At 42.6% G+C, this 16,449-nt stretch overlaps 1 long non-coding RNA gene across 3 annotated transcripts in view; it reads right to left on the reverse strand.

The window, feature by feature from the left end:
- Positions 1-16,449, reverse strand: part of LOC139046144 (uncharacterized) — a 211,528-nt gene that overhangs the window by 111,023 nt on the left and 84,056 nt on the right. The gene's annotated exons all lie outside the window — the stretch shown is intronic.

Consider the following 16,449-nt stretch of genomic DNA (forward strand, 5'->3'; position numbering starts at 1 on the left):
CTGTGAGGTGCTCCACAAACATGACAAGGGACGAGCTTTACTCAGAGAGGCACTGTTTCACGGACCAAGGCAGGATGGTGAGACCCTGCGGATCTGTGAAGGCAAAGCCTCCCACTTCCTTCCTCCCACCCCAAACCCCTCAGCAGGCTGAGCCGCAGGCATGCAGAGACTGCAAAGAAGGCAAAAGTGGACTAACAGCCAGATCGGCCTGTGGAGAGAATTCATGGCCCACAGAAAATTCCACTTGTAAAATCACCTCTCTCTCTGGTGTTTTCATAACATACAAACATCTATGAAAAGACATAGGAGAATTTCCTTTCGAATTAACATTTAAATTCCTTGAATGTATTTATTTCTTTATCATGTCATCTGGGATTTCTCAGGCCCTTGAAATCTAAATAGGTTTACCTCAAAATCCTTCTTCTGTAGTGTGCGGGAAGCCCGACATCTCACCAAGATTCCCATAATTTCCTCAAATTTACTCAGAGACCGCTATTTTCTTCCTGACTCCCAAGTCCAGGGGACCATCTCTGCTTTCCACTGAAGGGACTCAGATGTGAAGTCCAACCCTTCCTTGGATGATCCCCCAAAGAATCCAGTCACAGGGAGCTAGCAGTGAACAATGAGGATTTTATTGAAGATTCCAGAGAAAAGACAGCACACAGCCTCCAGGGAGCTACATTCGAAGCCCCTTTAAATGACCTCTACCTCAATGCCCACTGGACAGATCCAAGCTTCCCAGGACCTCTGTACATCTCAAAACTGATGCTCAAGCACTGTTAGCCCCAATCTTGTTTGTGCCAGTCGTGCTTCTACTGTAACTATGTAACTTAATTCAATATAAACAGACAAAATTTAAGTATAAAAAAATACAGCTCTTATTTCTATCAAAACTAAGTTAAATGCTTTGTATAGACTCTATAAAGGTGCACTTATAGAGAAATTACTGTCAGGTTAGAGCTTTGAGGAAAAAAATCACTATAAAAGGTGGGGCATAATAGTAAACCTCAGAAGGACTCTGCATTGAGATTACCTCCCAAGTTTCTTTTAAGTTGATGATCCCATTCAAAAAAATAAAAATTAGGATTCACATATGATGCATTTGGAGTGCCTGGTGCAAGAAAAGCAAGGAAATCCGATAGCAGACACTTGGCCAGAAAACATAGACCTTGGCCTGACATCAAACGATGAGTAAATGAACACACACTTTAAGTGTCTTAAGTTAAAATAAAATGTATAAATGTGGTTTTTAATGATATCCTGATTTAACCATTTTTTTCATTAATAGTGCAACTGCTCCTGTCATATCAGATTAGAGGACTTCTGCTAGTCAATCAATCAATATAGACCATCAAAAGGGATCACTGTACCTCAAAGTGAATTTAGAAGAAAGGCTTGACTTAACTAAGTGGATGAATTTCAACACAGAGACTACCTCATTTTATGCTACACAGACATATGCACTCATCTTACTTCCATCGATCAATGTACTAATCTACTGAAAACTCATTTGGGGAGTGATTAGAGGGCAACAGCTCCCTCATCACCTGTTTCCTGAGTCTCCTCAAAAGATCTTCACAAGTCTTGCTGAAAGAAGAATAAGGAAAGTACCTTGGAACCAGGATGATTTTTCAGAGCCTGTATTCTTAACCAGGAATTCATGGATAGGCTTCAAAGAGTCCAAGAAATTCCTGAAAATGTATGCAAAACATTGCATTCACGTGGGTGTGTGTTTTTTGGGAAGAGTACCTGTAACCATCATTTGAGTTTCAAATGTGACCTTCTGAAAACTGGCCAGACTGCTACCTTAATAAAGTGACCACTTGTGCCTATGTGACTGTCCCCATTTAGATTAAAGGTCCTGCATCCTGGGAAATCCCTCAGACCTGGGAAAACCAGGATGGTCGGTAACTCTAATATATAGGATTGCCAGATAGAATGCAGAATGCCCAGTTAAATTTGAATTTCAGATAAACAATAATAATTTTTAGTATAAGTATGTCCTGAGAAATATTTACTGCTTATCTGAAATTCAGATTTAACTGGACAGGCTGTATTTTTATTTTCAAAATCTGGCAACCGTATCCTCATGTAACAATTTATAATATAGGATGAGTAATAGCAATAGCAGTAACTGTCAATTATTGAGTGCTTCCTTCATGTCAGGCACAATTTCTTATTCAATCCTAACCACCACAGGATGTTAGGAATGATTATGATCTTTCCCATTTTATGGATGCAGTAATTAAGGACTAAAGAAGTGAAACAGCTTGCCCAATATCATATAGTTAGTCAATGGGAAAATCAGATTCAAATCCACCAAGATCCGTGTTCTATAACATGGGAAAAGGGGAAAGCCATATCTGGAGATGTCAAAGGTGGCTGAGTCTGCCACCTGGACTTCCCCTCCATCCATTTCCCTCTGCCCTTGTAATCAATAACTTATCCTCAGGTTCTGAACACCCCTCCCCAGGCTGTGCATCAGAGGCTTATATATTCAAAGCATTAGCACTATGGCTTGGCAAGCATCCTGTTTCCCAAACTCTGCTCTAACGCCTCCACTTTTCTCATTGGCTTTATCAGGAATACTTCCCTGAAGCCTTTCAGCCCACGAGAGTTGACAGTAACTTAGAATATCAGCTGAAATTCATTTGCCTCCTTGAGCTGCTTTCTGTTCTCCAAAATCTAAGCACTTTGCCCAAATATTTTGCAAGTTGGAATGGGACTTGCACAGAGTGACCAAATGTCCTGATTTGCCTGGAAATGAGACTTCCAAGGATGCAGGACTTCCACTGCTAAAAATGGGAAAGTCCCAAGAAAACCAGAACAGTCAGTCACCCTACCTATCTGGCAGACTAACCATAAGCTTTCACTAATGTTATCTTGCTTGATCCTCAGCACAAACCAGGGACAGAACCCATTTTACAGACAAGGAGATTGACTCACAGAGATATTCAGTAAAGGCTACAGTGTGCAGGCTTGTGAACTGCAGAGCTGAGCCTGCCAGACGTGCCTCACTGCAAAGCTGGGCCAAGAAGTGGTTTTATGCCCTAGGCTCCAGAGTTGGACTGCCTCAATCTGAACACTGAGTCTGACCTCAGGTCACTTTATCAACCTTGCCTAGCATCCCAATTCCCTTAACTATAAAAAGGGGATGATATTAAAACCTAGTGTCCCATTCTGTGAAGATTAAGTGAGATAATGCATTTAAAGCACCCAGCACAATGCTTGGTGCTTAATAAGTGCTCACTGATGGAAGGTATCATGACTCTATCTTATTGCTCAAAGAATGAGGTATGGAGACAGTTCTGGCTTCTTTGCATTAATCTCAAAGGTTGAGACTATGCCCAAAATGTCTTTTCTTTCCCCCTCATAACCAGTTATCCATATTTCACCAAAGGCTTTTCCTAAATATTTTTAAAAGCTACATTTTCAGCTTTTACTATCTCTTGTGTGTCCCATATTCTAATCAAAAGCTCTGTGTACTAAAGCTTCCTTTTATTCAACCTACATTTATCTGTATCTTTCACAAGCTCAAAGAGAGCATAGGTCCATCAGGGTCTAAGTAAAGACCAAATCCTCCTCGTCCCCCCACCCCGCGTGACTTGATGAGCACAGGGCCCACACATCTCCTCGATTCACCTCTGAGCTACCTCTGGTGCCACAATCACTGCAGGTACTCAATAAATATTTACTGAATTAATTCATTAATCAATCAATATCAATTCCCTCATTATCAACCATTCTTGCTACTCTGTATCTGGAACAAAACATTCCATTCTGTGAATCTTGTTTTGCAGTAATTTTTAATCTTCATTTTATAGTTGTTAAATTCTTAAAATTTACCGTCAGACGAAGCTACTCTCCAATCCAGTCACAAGAAGAAAACTGCTCAGACTAAATAAGAGCCAAGGAATGAATGAAGGCGGGTAGAAGGAATACCAAACCAGAAATCAGAAGAACTGCAGACCAGATTCGCCATTAATCAGCTACGTGTCTTTGCGGGGGAAAGAAAGGCAATGAGAACATTTGTGTAGCCCTTGCTATGAGCCAACTCTGTACTAAACACTTTCTACAGATTTTTTTCAATTCAATTCCCCTGCCAAGAAGCTATTTCTATCCCAGTTTTAAGGGTAAAAAAACTGAAACTCAGGATATGTGAGTATTTTACCTAAGTTATACATAATAGTGGAGTCAAGATTTGAACCCAGGTCTATTAACTAGAAAGCACAGATTCTTCTCATTTTTCTCATCACCACCAAGTTGCCTCCTTAAAATAAGAGATTGTAATAGAAAAATGTTTCATTCAATCAGTCTCAAGTTTATAGGTCCAACAAGCTTTCCTTGAATCAGATCATGTCATCTATTTAAGCCCTCGTTTCCCTCCAGGTAAAATAAGGTTGACCTAGACGATGCCTTTCACATTTGAAATCCTGTGACTTGGTGCCAGTGTGCTAAGGTTCACTCTAAAAAAAGACGATGCTAGTTGGGGCACTCAGAAGAAGGCAGCCTCTGTGTTTAAGCATCCATCCTTCTAGCATTATCAATCTGCCACATTAATATGCTAATTGCAAATTTGCAAGGGGGAGAAATGTGGAACTACTTTCATGTATCTTTCAAGTAAGGGCATCCAGGTAACACAAGATACTAGAGAATCAAAATCAGCGTGATTGCATTGACTTTGAGTGTGCCGTGGCAGGAGAACAGGAAACCGGTTCTTCCAACACAGCTCTTTAACATGTTCATTCCAAACAGTCCAACAGAAAGGAAGCTCTTCTCTCCATTTTCTTCTGGTGTTGGCATTGCCCAATATATAAACCACATTGGCAGCCTCCTCCATTCCTCCAGGAGCCCATCAAAAAGTAATAACCCTGATGCCTCAGGGCTGGCTAAATCTGTTGCTCTCAGAATCCCCACCCAGCTTTGAAGGATTGGCTGACTTGAATAGATGGGGCTAAAAGAATGTTCCAGTTGGCTTTTTCAGAATCTTGACTAATTGAACCATCTGGTGAAGGACAAAAACCATGTCATTTGGGGCATGATGATTTTAAATAAGCTGCCAGCATGTCAGGATAAAAAGGATTGGTGGCATGTTGGTGACAGCTCTGGGGGAACTTAGCACATCTGCCAGAATGTACCTTGAAACAGAACTTCCTAAATGCAAAACCATCTTTTTCCCTCCATGACCCCTGCTCAGATTCATAAAAACAAATATATGCTTAGATTTTTTTTCACATTCATTCCCCAAATAAGGGTGTTCCCAGCCTCCTCTTTTCCTTCCTTTACTAAGAACAAGCCTAAAATAGCAACAGGTAAACCGCCCACATGGCTCAATTTGCAGGGCCCCATAAAGTCATCCTGTCTTATCCTCCATACCACCTACCCACCAAAAAAACATATTAAACACTGGCTTTGCCACAGTGGCTGACATTCCCATCATATCCTTCCTTCATATTAAATGTGTATGTATCTCTCTAAGAAGCGGAAACATAGTATGTCAGGACCTCAGAAGCAGACCCTGGTAGGAGGATTGAGCAAGTGATTTGTTAAAGAAAGGTTCCCAGGAGAAATCAGTAATGGAAAGCAGGACTTGGAAGAGGGAGAAGCTAAGCCAAGGCTTGATTTATGGTAAATCTGCATGGGCTCATCCTGATCCCACAGGGAACCCTGGAGGGTAAGTCATATAGCTCAGAGTTCCTCTCAAGGAAGCTGGGCTTTCATACTTCTGCACAAGTCAGTTGTTGGCCAAGTGCAGCCCTGGGCAAGTAAACCCCAGGTATTTCTATCTCTCTGGGAATTTAGGTGAAGCCACTCCAGTGGTCCAAGAATGTTCTTCAAAGAGAGTCACAGGGGCAGGTTACAGAATCAAAAGCCCTGGGGTGAGGTGGGGGGCGGCCGGCCGGGTGGCGCAGTGGTTAAGTGCACACGTTTTGCTGCGGCGGCCCGGGATTCACTGGTTCGGATCCCGGGTGCGGACATGGCACTGTTAGTCAAGCCATGCTGTGGCAGACATCCCACATATAAAGTAGAGGAAGATGGGCCCAGATGTTAGCTCAGGGCCAGTCTCCCTCAGCAAAAAGAGGAGGATTGGCAGCAGTTAGCTCAGGGCTAATCTTCCTCAAAAAAAAAAAAATGAAAATAGGCAGGTTAGCCTTGGAAGAGAATAGGATCCAGGAGGAAAGGTGCAGATGGCAGGAAAGTTAAGTAACAAGAAGTGAGGAGGTGCTCCCGAGTAAGAGGAGGTGGGGCTCTATGAGGAAGTGTGCAATCAAGAGCACTTGAGAGCTGAAGGAGAGGATGTGGTGGGGAATGGAGGTGGAAGGGCATGGAGATACCCCCACATACAACACATTCATCCGTGGAAACAGCTACTGAGCACTGCAAGGGAGGGAGGAAACAAAGAGCAGAGGGAAGGGCACTAGATCAAGATGGGGTTCTCATCCTGGCCCCCCATGAACTCACTGTGACTTTGGACAAGCCATTTTCCCTCTCTTCATCTCAGCTACCTCTTTGGTAAAAGGAGGGTTGACCAGATTAGGACTATTACAAAGAGCACTGTGGTTTCATGAGATATTAACAGGTGTTCGTGGAAAAGGGTTCTGCAGAAATGAAGCTTAGGGAACACTGCCTTTCCCTCTGGGAAATCCATGTTAGCATACTATGAGGCCTGCCTTGAAGAAATTGGTTTAACTGTCGAACTCTGTTTATTTACTTGACCACAGGACTCTCTGGGGGTCAAATACCTAGAATCTTCTCTCAGGACACTGATGTCTGGGAAACTGAGAGTCCTTCTTGCTTTAGTGTTGAGTCCATTTCACAACTTGAGAATTCTTGCACTCAAAAATTACATGAAATAAAAACATGTCCAGTGAGAGAGACTCATGACTATCAAAAGGCAGCCAAGAAACTCAGTGATCATATTTACAACTACCAGGTATGGAGCAGTTAACCTATGCCAAGCACCACAGCAAGCTCTTTATAAATACTGTTTGATTTTATTTCCATAGGGACCTTGATTAGCATTTTTATCTCCATTTTTCAGATAATGGAACTGAGGCTCTGATAGGTTAAACAATTTCCTTGCTCTCACAGTAAGTTTTAAAGCCTGGAGCCAAGCCTTAGCAGCCCAATACCATGCCCTGGTCTTTATCATCACCCCAACGCTGGGAGGGCCTTTGTTTCTCATCCTTCTCATGCCACTCTGCATGTGTGAGACTCTCTGTCTTTTGTCACTTCACCTTTGATACATCATCCGTAAAATGGGGATAACAGTACTTCCACACGTACCTTTGGAAGCTCTCACAAAAATAACAGTGAAGTGCTTTTCAAATAGAAAGTGCTCTAAAATAATGTCATCACCCTGCTAGAACAGTCATTTGAAGATGATTTGAAATAAATAAATAAAATTCCATAGATTTTTGAGAAAATTGTTTCAATGAATCGATGAAGGGAATCATGTCAACATTACAGGGAAAAATGAGGGGGAAGAAACAATGCTGTTTTGGGTCAAAGTTAGAGCTAATTTTACTGAGATTCTGTTATGTAAGTGCCTGACTTAGCCCATTTGGGCTGCTATAACAAAAATATCATAGGTTGAGTGGCTTAAACAACAAACATTGATTTCTCACAGTTCTGGAAGCTGGGAAGTCCAAGATCAAGGTGCCAGCAGATTTGGAGTCTGGTGAGAGCCCACTTCCTGGTTCACAGACACTGTCTTCGCTGTTTTCTCACATGGCAGAAGAGGGAGAGAGCTGTCTGGGGCCTCTACTACAAGGGCTCTAAGCCCATTCATGAGGGCTCCACTTTCACGACCTAATCCCCTCGCAAAGGCCTCACCTCCTAATACCATCACACTGGGGATTAGGTTTCAACATGTGAATCTGGGGAGAAACATGCATTCAGTCTATAGCAGTGCCTCAAAGGGAAGAAGTACACGTTATACGTGTCTTGCATCCCACACGGCTCTCTACGTTATCCCAGAACTGGACACTATAAACCAAATTTGAGTAATTTTTTGCTTAATGTCTGTGTCTCCCACTAGCTGCAGGTCTCCTTGACGGCAGGGACATGTCTGTTTTGCTAAGAGATTATCCTCAAAATCTAGCACAGTCCCTAGCATACAATAAATTCTTTAAAAAAAAAATTGTTAGATAAGGGAAAGAATAATTCAATAGGAGATGCTCAACTAATAATAATAACAGAAAAAATGACAACATTTATCCAGTATTTGCTGCATGGCAGGCACCATGCGAGGCACCTGTATTGTATTTACAGTCTCATCTGAGCCTCACAACAAACTGATGTAGGTGTTGTTAGTAAGTCTCCTATAGAGATGGGCAAACTGAGGCACAGACAGGTTGAATGACTGGCCCAAGGTCACAGAGCGATCGAGGATTTAAGCCCAGTCAGTCTAACTCAATGGCCCAAGCTCTTAATGACTAGACAGATCAATATTTAGACATTCTGACCACCTGAGGATGACAAGTATCCAGAAATAAATTCAGATTTCTCAAGTGATCTAAGGCACAAAATAGAGGCCTCAATGCTGTTGCTTGATCAATATGCTGCTTTACAACACAGTGATTGGCAAGAGGCAATGAAGAAATTAAGAAAGTCACCACATCCTCAGAGAAGCAGGCAGAACATTATGCCAACATTTCATGGAGCTTCTACCAGGAGGTATCTATTTAGTCACTCACTCAACAAACTTTTCTTGAGTACTTATGTAAGGTGTTAGAAATGCCCTAATGAATAAGCAGTCAAGATACCTACTCTCATGAAGCTTCCATTCTGATGAGGGAAACCAAGCATAATCCGGTAAACTGACCCAGATAATTTAAGACAGTGACAAACGCTAGGAACAGCAATAAAAGGAGGTAATAAAATAAATAGTGATGGGATGAGGCAGACGCTGCTCTGGAAAGCATGAGTGAGGAAAGCCTTTCCTTGGGGGTGTCATTGGAGCAGAGACTTGAATGAAGTAGAGGATATATCCATGCAAAAATGTGAGGGAAGTTATATGATCTGGTTTCTGTTTTTAAAAGAATACTGTAGCTGTTATGTGGAGGATGAATTGTTACTGGCCAAGTGTGGAAATAGATCAGTTAAGAGGCTTTTCTCAAAAGACCAGGGGAGATGGTCATGGCTTAGACTCGAGTAAAAGCAGTGGAGTTGATGAGGAGGCCGTGGAGAGGAAGGAGAGGAAGGGAAAGGATATCAGGTAGTATGCAACCCTGGGAGCTGCACTGGGGAAGAGACATGGGATCTGAAAACTACTTTTTTTATCCCTCTCTTCTTCCCTTAACCAGCCTATCTGTCCATTTCACGAAATAATCGAGTTCATCAACATCGAGTCAATATCCAAACACATCGACAACGTAAAGAAGCTTGAAGTCTCTAGTCCCAATGGTATCCTTTCCAGAGCCCAAGTCCGAATTCCTCTAGGACAAAGGGCAGCACATTTTTGCTGTAAATGGCCAGATAGTAAGTATTTTCAGCTTTGCAGCCACATGTTCTCTGTCACTACCACTCAATTTGCAGAGTGCAAAAGCAGCCACAGATAATACACAAACAAATGGGTGTGACTGTGTCCCAGTAACAAATTTTTATGGAAAATAAGATTCTAGTTTCATATAATTTTCCCATGCCACAAAATATTCTTCTTCTTCTTTTGATTTTTTTCAACTGTTTAAAAATTTAAAAACCATTCTCAGCTTATAGGATGTACAAAAACAAGCAGTGTTTGGCCCGAGGGCCATAGTTTGCATACCACTGCTCCAAGAGGATGCTGGCTAGAAGAGCAGTATCTCTAACACTCCCCTCCCGTTTAGTTTCTTATGTAGCATCACTCCTATGGGCCCAATATATGTCATACTGCATATCTTACATATAAACAAAAGCCAGATTTTTTATTTCCCTCCATGAAGTCCCCCAGGGACTCAAGGGTCTAATAGTCAGAGTGAGCACATTTTGCCAACAACTCCCACTTTCCATAATGGAATTTAATTATTTGGCCTGAAAAGCATTTAAGCGCCACTATGCAGAAAGAGTCAAATAAATAAATAATAAAGGGGCACATTTTGATAGCACCTGCCTCAAAGATCTTAAAGGCACTGTCATGCCTGCTTTAATATTTTATGGTGTAGAAATGTAACTGTTACCAGGTCATAAAAATATACTGCTTTTTATACCAGGTCAAAATCTAGGGTCAGGAGTCCTGTTTCGTGGCAGGATGCAGAGGGCCAGGCAGGAAAGTAGTCTAGAGTTACCTTTTCTGAAATCTGAAGAGAGCTATTTAAAGACGACAGATCAGATAAGTGCATATTGGGTATTTTTTTCTCTCCTTCTTCATCTCAAAGCAGAAGGTTTCGGAGTCTGCCGGCAGCTGGTGCAACATTCATTATTTACTACTGAAAAGCCAAGCATCTCAGCCTCTGACCCTCCATTGTTGGTTAGGCATATTCTGGGAAGAGTAGAGAAGCAGGCAGGTGTTTCCTGGAGCCAGTAACACACAGTTTCTATACAAACACTCCAAATCTTCAAGTTGGAAGTGACACTGGCAATGATCTACCCCAGTATCCTACGTGTTGAAGAAAGACTCCTGCAGTGTCACTGACTGAGGACGACCCCGTCATGGGACAGGGAATTTATCCCCTCCCTGGGAAGACTTTGTCATCGCTGGAGAACTGCTTGTTATTTAAGATTCACAACAATCCTGGGAAACAGGGACTATTTTAATGTCCATTTTATGGAAAAGGAAATAGGTTACTTAATTTGCTAGTGACACAGCTAGTAAGTGCCAGAGCTGGAGTTTGAACTCCAGTTTTTCTGGCTCCTCAAGGAGATTGCAACCAGCCCTCTCATCATCCCCACCTCCCACCTCTCAAAACGCTTCGGTGTAACTAAGTCCTCCTTAACTGTGAGCTGCCCTAGTTCCCACCCAAGGAAAAGGACAATCTCCAAGATTGAAATGAAAAAGAGAATGAGAGAGAGAGAGACGAGCAACAGTTTCACAGCTGGAGTTAGAGGTACTAATAAAGCTAATAACTGATGTACAAGCAAACAAATGCAGAGAAAGGTTTTTGGCACCATAAAACAGAGATTAATTAATACTAGATTACAATGGAATTCCTATAGACTTACACTTGATCCAGACCCCAGAATAACAAAAGAATTCAACATGATTAATGCTTTGAATAGCAAGGGACATCGGAATGATTTACCTCTTATTACTAAACAGGGCTGCCAGATTGCTTAAAAAAGCTCTGCCTGACCCAGGATGTTGCTATCTCCAGTGCAATCAGCAATCTGAGTTTACTCATTTGACAGGAGCACTGATTCTTTGCCAATTTGGCTTCGTTTTACATACCTCCTTTTCTCCCTTCTTTCCCCCTTGCCCCACCCTCTCTCCCAGTTTGGAGGAATTCTTTTTTTTTTTTTTTTCTGCTTTTTCTCCCCAAATCCCCCCAGTACATAGTTGTATATTTTAGTTGTGGATCTTTCTAGTTGTGGCACATGGGATGCCACCTCAGCATGGCCTGACGAGTGGGGCCATGTCCAGGCCCAGGATCCAAACCAGCGAAACGCTGGGCCGCTGCAGTGGAGCACGCAAACCTAATGACTCGGCCATGGGGCCAGCCCCTGGAGGAATTCTGAAACTCCCAACAAGCACAGCTGGCTAACCAGGGTATTCAGAAGAACCAGTTATAGGCAATAGGCAACCCAAGCAAAACCAGCCTGGACACGAGTGCCAGCCATTCCACCAGCTCTGAAGGACCTCCTTTATTTTATCTTCTCGTTTTTCCTATTTGGAAAAATTTCAGCTGGTGAGTCATTTGCGGCTATAGGTGTTTAAAGCATTTATATGAGGAGAAAGACAGATTGATGCCTTTAGCACAGCCTGCCTGCTCTGGTCTAAGGAGAGGTCAGGAGGATGACAAGAATACTAAAGCTTAAGACGACAGAGTTGGCGCCAACATGCATTTAAGCAGAGACTAAGAGTCCAGAATTCCTGGACATCATAAAGAATCTATTATCATTGTGGTCACTTTCAGCAAGACTGATTTCATTACCATCTGTCTTCATCCACCACTGCTTGGTGAATAAATATTAAATATGGAACTTTTCCTGGACTCAAGTCACTGAGGCCGAGAAGGAAGCAGTTATGTAACCATGTGATCTCCGCACACCTCACAGCCCGGAGGAGAGCAGAGGAGGCGAGGGGGGTCAGGTGGGGGCCGCTGGGGGAGGGAGACACTGCGGAGAGAGATAAGATCATTAGCTCTACTGAATCGAAAATAAGGGTGCAGTTCTCGGTTGAGTAATAATTCTCTTTTCAAGGTGGGCAATATTTAAGCAATCATCTCTTGAAAATTGGTCATTACCACCAGCTAATAACTGATTTGTTAGTTAATAGCCCAAGGTGAAGCCAAGGGCAGCAAATGCTCTGGCATACCATTCTCTGATGGCAGGATTAACAGATTTCAAGGGCATTATTGCTATTATGAACCATGTTCATTGATTTATAACAACACTAATATGTTTTATAAAAAAGTAGGTGTAATGTCCTGGAAAAATTGATCATTGTCTGGTGCTCTGAAGTGGAATAGCCACTATACCATGTCCAAGAGAGACGCCTTCTGGTCTGGTTCTGGGCATCGCCAAGGTCTAGGCTGGCCCTGGGTGGCTCTCACAGTGTGGGATTAGAGAATCCAAAGAAATATCACTCAGAAGGGCCTGGCTGTAGCTTTATTTACAAAGATGTCACTTCCTCCCTTAAACATGTGCCTATTATGTATTTTTTTAAAACCTGCCAGCATAAAGTCTAGAAGGATAAACAGTAAGATTTTATCAGTGGCACCTCTTAGGAACAGGATTGGCATAGGGGAAGAGCAAGACTCTTTCATTTACTATTTTAGAATTTATGTTTCTTTTCTGAATATTTAATAAAGTTTTGGCCCCCCCAAAAAAATCTTATAACTGCCCTCTACAGAATCCTGAGGCTCAGAGTGGGAGCTCATGTCCGCTGGTGAGATGAGTCATTGCCCCAACAAGTTTGCACAACGTCACTGGGACCAAAGGAGAAAAGTTGTGATGGTGGGATAAGGCATGCGGGTCCCACTGGGAGCTGCCCAGACAACCCTCTGGCTGAGTCACCACCTCCATTCTTGAAGTCAAAGCTTTCTTAGGGAGCCTGGAATCATGTCTCCTTCGCTTCTTGTGACAGCCCTTTTCTCCCTTCTTCCTCAGGGTCATAACTCTAATTTTATGCTTTAAAAAAGACAGGGCCCCTCCCCATTCCCAAGAGTAAACCTTAGTTAATCTAAACTAATCATGGTAATTCTAATTCTCTTCCAGTGATTGGTTTAACAGTGGGCATGTGACCCAGTTCATACCAATAAGATTAAGGGGAGATCTGTAGAGGGATTTCTGAGGAGGGTTTTCTTGCTCCTAAAATCAAATGTGCAAGAAGATAGAAGCTCATTTTTCCACTCTCATGGCTGGTGAGGTGATGGCTGGAACTGCTGCAGCCTTTGGCAATCATGAAAAGATGTCAGTCCAAGAACAAAAGTAAATATGCTGAGGATGGCAGAGCAGAAAGATGAAAATGACCTAGGGATTTCACTTGGTTGAGCCCCCAAATGAACAAACTCTGCAACTGCTCTATCTTCAATTTGACATCATGAAAATGTCCAGATTGTTTACACCACTTTTCACTGGGTTTCTTTTTACTTACAGCTGGCAACATGCGATCTGATCTCTAGCCCGCCTCGAGAAACATGGATAAGGAAGGGCCCACAGAGAAGGAAGTGAGGACAGAGCCATGACAGAAGCTGAGGATGCTGGGTTTAGAAAATCCAGAGGAAATTTAAGTGAGTTCCATACAACTGAATGATTCCTTGTACACTAAAGATTACGTGGGGTCTTTTCCACGGCAAACGCAAAAGGAATATGTTTATTAGCCAGAAAAATAAACACTCACCCATGCCAAAGCCCTCAAAGACACCAGAGGGCAGCTGGTGGGAATCAAGGAAAATCAAGTCAAACCCAAGGAAATCAAGGAAAACCAAGTCGGGAGGAAGGTGTTACAATCAAGCTCACCTCTCAGCTCCATTGACCTCGCCATTCAGAAAAATGTTTGTAGGGAAATAGCATTTAGTGAAGGTGGTTGCCTGGCTCTCTTAGGGTGAAAAAGAGAAATAAAAGGTGAGGATTCATAACTGATTGGCTTACTAAATAAACATTTACTCACTGCCTGTCATGTGTGAGCACTGTTGTCAGGGCAACAGAATAGTTGAAGACGGCTCTGTCTTCAAGGAGCTCACAGTCTGTAGACACCTAACAAAAGGTTTCTTGGAGAGGCTAATGTAAGAATAGAAGGTAATTCAATAATTAGGTAAGCCTGACAGATACACACACGTTACCACAGAACTCAAAACTACAAAACCGGTCACAAACTGGCTCACAACCAACATATGTGCCTGAAATCAGCAGTTCTATGTTAAGGGAATAGACTGTTACTTCTCTTCTTTTGCACCTTCTTTCTTTTGCCTTTAGCTGAGGCAGTGGTTTTCCAGCAGCTGAAGCTTGACTTTGAACTTCTAAAGCTGCCAGAGTTGGAGGAGCCCGGGGAAGAGGTGAATGATGAGCAGGAATATTTGGCAACAACATAAAGATTATATGGGGAAAACGTTTTTACGTGATCGTTTTTTCTGATCCACCGTTTTTTGACGGAGCTGAGATTGGCCAGCCAATGTCATCAGTTAGTTCTAGGCCTTCCTCAAAACAATTTTAAATATCTCTGAATTCCTTCAGGAAAAGGTATGATCAATTTACGAGAAGAGAAAACTGTAACTTACTTATCCCATTTATAAAGAAAAAAAATAGAACTCTTCCTTGCTAGTAAGTAACAAAAAGGTTAGTGCTTCACCTCTACTCTGGAATAAAGCCCAAAAGATCTTTCACGAAAAGGATTCTGAACGTTTGCTTTTTAACAAGCCAAACTTCATGATGGAGGCAGTTTGTCTGCATACCTCCTTCCCATTCTCACTCCCCACCATCCTATTTACCGAGCCCTCCTTCCTCTTTTTGCAATACGCCCAGGCACTTAGGGGTCCCTGAACTGTAGTCTCACAATCAGATCTTCTTTACCATGATAAGCACCCCTCATTCTAAACATTTCCATCTCTCCTCACCTGCTCTGCCCTCACAAAAATCCATCTGACCAGTGTGTCATCCCTTTAATATTAGGTGCTCTGCTCAGAATCTGAGAAGCTAGATGCTCTTAGTGGGTATGAGTTGGTTAATCTGGTACCTCTCCCAGGTAACCCACAGGTATTTTTACAGGAACCCCCTGAAATAGTATTCAAACCCTCTGGTTAAGGATTCTAATAATGAGGATTTTTAAGTACCCTGGGAAACTTGTAAAAGAAGCTGGGGAAATACTCCTAAAAGTACACTTAGTGAGCCATTGGAATTCACTTATTTGTAGGCCTGGTCATCTCCTGTGTTTATCCAAATAGGTTGTGTGGGTTTACACAGGATGCTTCTCCTGTAAAACCACTCACATGTTAACAGCCTTGCTCCAGGAGACTCCAGTGCTCGCCTGACATTTTTGCTACAAGCCCTTGACTGTCAGTTCTAGAACACACTGTTCAATTGAGTCTAGATACTCATTTCTCTTTAGGAAGGAAGAAGATGCTCTGCATAACAATGGCCGCCTTCTCCTGCATATTCAACAGGCGGGCTAACCATAGCAATAAACACCACCAAACTCTCAGAGCCTTAAAACAGTAAAGATTTGTCTCACATAAAATTCAAGCAGCTCTCCTCTAACTAACGATTCAGAAATGCAGGCTCCTTCTATCTGGGCCTCTGCCACCTGCAGTCCATAGCTGACGTAGTTCCCTGGGCTTCACTTCTGGGCCAGGGCACAGAGAAGAAGGAACATGGAATCCAGGGACGTCTGGGAGCCAGGACTGAAAGTAGCAACAATACTTCAACCCACAAGCTAGTGGCCAGAACTCAGTCACACGCCCACTAATGGTGTGCATGTGACAAAGTAAGAGTATAGTGAGCAGTATCTGCCACAACCCAAAACACAGAGGCCTGATAACTGTGCACTCACTCTACAAAGGCCTGTTCTGACTCACAGCTACGGCAGACTGCACCTGACCAGACTCGAGTCTTTTCTAACTGCTTCCTCTTTGGGTTTCAGTTTCTGAGATTTCACAAAGATTCTTAGCTTAACCGAACTTTAATCAGGCTTCTGAACCTTCTCCTAGGCCCATAAGTGCACTCCCTTACAAAACCTGGTTTTAGCAAGAACTCTGCTGAGTCAGTTTAACCAGAACCTTCACTTGCAATATCTGATCATCCTCAATATCTGATCGGGTTCCTGATCCTCCACCATCCCCCAGGTGATGTCTGATCATCCTGGCCTGTCTTCAG

Source organism: Equus asinus, chromosome 9 (genome assembly GCF_041296235.1).
Source record: "Equus asinus isolate D_3611 breed Donkey chromosome 9, EquAss-T2T_v2, whole genome shotgun sequence".
NCBI lineage: Eukaryota > Metazoa > Chordata > Mammalia > Perissodactyla > Equidae > Equus > Equus asinus.